General features: G+C 37.3%; 1 pseudogene; it reads left to right on the top strand.

Annotated features, from left to right (window-relative positions):
* Nucleotides 1-803: 803 nt before the first annotated feature.
* On the top strand, nucleotides 804-2,602 carry LOC139572605 (B-cell receptor CD22-like; annotated as a pseudogene).

Genomic DNA, 2,602 nt, shown 5'->3' with positions numbered 1-2,602 from the left:
GCATTCCAGGTGACTACCTCACAAAGATGGTTGAGAGGATTCCAAGAGTGTGCAAAGCTGTCATCAAGGCAAAGGGTGGCTACTTTGAAGAATCTCAAATATAAAATGTATTTTGATTTGTTTAACACTTTTTTGGTCACTACATGATTCCATATGTGTCATTTCATTTTGATGTCTTCACTGTTTTTCAACAATGTAGAAAATAGTACAAATAAAGAACAACCTGCAATGAGTAGGTGTGTCCAAACTTTTGACTGGTACTACATATATCATATACATAAACATGCTAACTGTTTAGGGGATACATTTGTTTCATACATCTCTGATCTTGTCAATATCTGATATGTTTTTTACTTACTGTGAATATAATCAGAATAGTCATCATCATAATAGTACATTAAAGTATCATACTTTATATGTTCATACATTACTAGACCAACCAATTTAAAATCTATAGGTTTACCAAACTATTAAGTGATTATAAATGAAGAGCAGTCGGATTAAGTAATCGTGAAATGTATTCGAACAAATGAGAAGACAATCATATCAAAAGTAATGTGAGTATTGCATTGTGAAAAGCAATTACTTTCTATGAACATGTGAAACATGTTTTTCTCGATGGAACACTAATTAAATTTAGTGAAAAAGTGACTGTATGATTTTGTATGTTGTACTTAGTCTATTGAAAATGTGCTTAGATTTTTGAAACTGCCTTTTTGATCAATCTGTTCTGAGTTTTTTACTAAGCGTTGTGACAATGTACCATATACTTGGGAAAATTGCATACAAAAAACTGTACTATTCTAATCTTGCTTTCCTCTTTGTCCATCATAGTTTCCTTTTGCAAACTTGAAATACACTTCAACATAACTGGAGAGCACTTGACCGCAAAGGAGGGTTCCTGCATTACAATCAAATGCACTACCAGGTTTATGAAAAATGAACAAGATCAATGGTTTTGGATGAAAAATGCAAAGTGGAATGACACCATGCATGATTTCACTGCCACAATTGTAAACAGTAACACAAAGGCCCAAACCCCTGCCCCTGAATTTGCAGACAGAATAAAGTACATTGGTTCTGTGAATTTTGGATGGGCCACACAAAGCGACTGCATCCTACTCATCAACAACCTGGAAAAGACCGACAGTGAGATCTACAAATGCAGATATATAGGAAAGGTTGGAAAATGGATGACTGAAGCAGGTCTGAATCTTACAGTTGAAGGCAAGTTCACCTTACAGATACATCTGGATATCAATTTCCAATAATAATCCAAATAATCACAGCTATTCGATTGACAGTGTTGTCTGTACCTATATGCACCTGTTACAATATATATTAGTGTACATTATGCTTTTTGTAATAGGGTAGAGGTCTTGAACACACCCATGGTCTTAGAAAATGTACCATGGACTGACAGAGGCACAATGGTGCATTCAAGATCTATACCCTCTTACATTTTGTAATGTACAATATAATGTTCTGTCTCTGTCTGATGTCTTGCCACTGCAGATGATCCGTGCCAGGTTAGAGTTGAGAAGCTGAACCCATCAACAGTTAAAGAGTCTGAGCCTGTGACCATTCGATGCTTCACGTCACGGGCATGTGGATCACACCCAGAGTTCACAGGGCTTGGTCGGTCAGACCGTAACGCCTTTCCACCTACGAGGATAACCGTAAAAGCAGTATGGTCAGCTTTAATGCTAGCTGGCAGGATGATGGGAGGGTGCTGTCCTGTCAACCACAGGGGACCAAAGACCAGTGTGTGAGCAAGAGCATCAAGCTGAAGGTTGAATGTGAGTTCATTACTGACTTTCTAGTTCAAACTGTGTTTATCGTATCGCGGAAGTTCAGCGTGATTGAAATGTAAAGGCAATGTTCCCGTGTATTCACGGTAAACGCTGCATATGTCGGCTCAGTCGGGAATTACCTTTACATTTATATTCCACAAACTGAAACGCTTCAGCGATACAGATTGAATAAAGCGCGTGATTGGCTTTATCATGTCCATTGCATTATTTTTGTTTCAACCATTTTTTATAACAAAGAAATTACAATACTAATTTGATGTTTAATGTTTTGTGCTTCTTGTTTTCAGAATTGAGCAATTTCTATGATTTCTTTTTTGTCTTCTCTTTGAAAGATTCCCCTAAGGAGACGAAGGCTGTTGTAAATTTGTCAAATGTAAAGGATGGTCTGTCAACCCTTACTTGTCCCAGCAGAGGGCACCCCAATGCTACCCACTCCTGGTTTAAAGACAGTCAAAAGACTGAATTCAGTGGAACAGAATTGTTGATTCCATCTATCACACCTACACAGGGCGGGAATTACTACTGCAAAGCTGTAAACCAACATGGGACCCACGACTCAAATATTGTTACAATCAATGTTAATTGTGAGATATTCCCTATTTGTGTAGTCCAGACATACATTTTGTATCACAGGGAAATAATTAATTTAAATAATGTTTTAGGCAGTCTCTGTCTCACATCCATGCTTATATACATTGTGGAATTGACTTTTTAATACATAGACAATGAAGGCAGCTTACACAGTTTTGATTCAATTGGAATACTCTCTCTCTCAGATGCTCCTGTAG

Source organism: Salvelinus alpinus, chromosome 4 (assembly GCF_045679555.1).
Source record: "Salvelinus alpinus chromosome 4, SLU_Salpinus.1, whole genome shotgun sequence".
Lineage (NCBI taxonomy): Eukaryota > Metazoa > Chordata > Actinopteri > Salmoniformes > Salmonidae > Salvelinus > Salvelinus alpinus.
The sequence above is the reverse complement of the archived record's forward strand: the minus strand, read 5'-3'. Positions and strand labels throughout refer to the sequence as shown.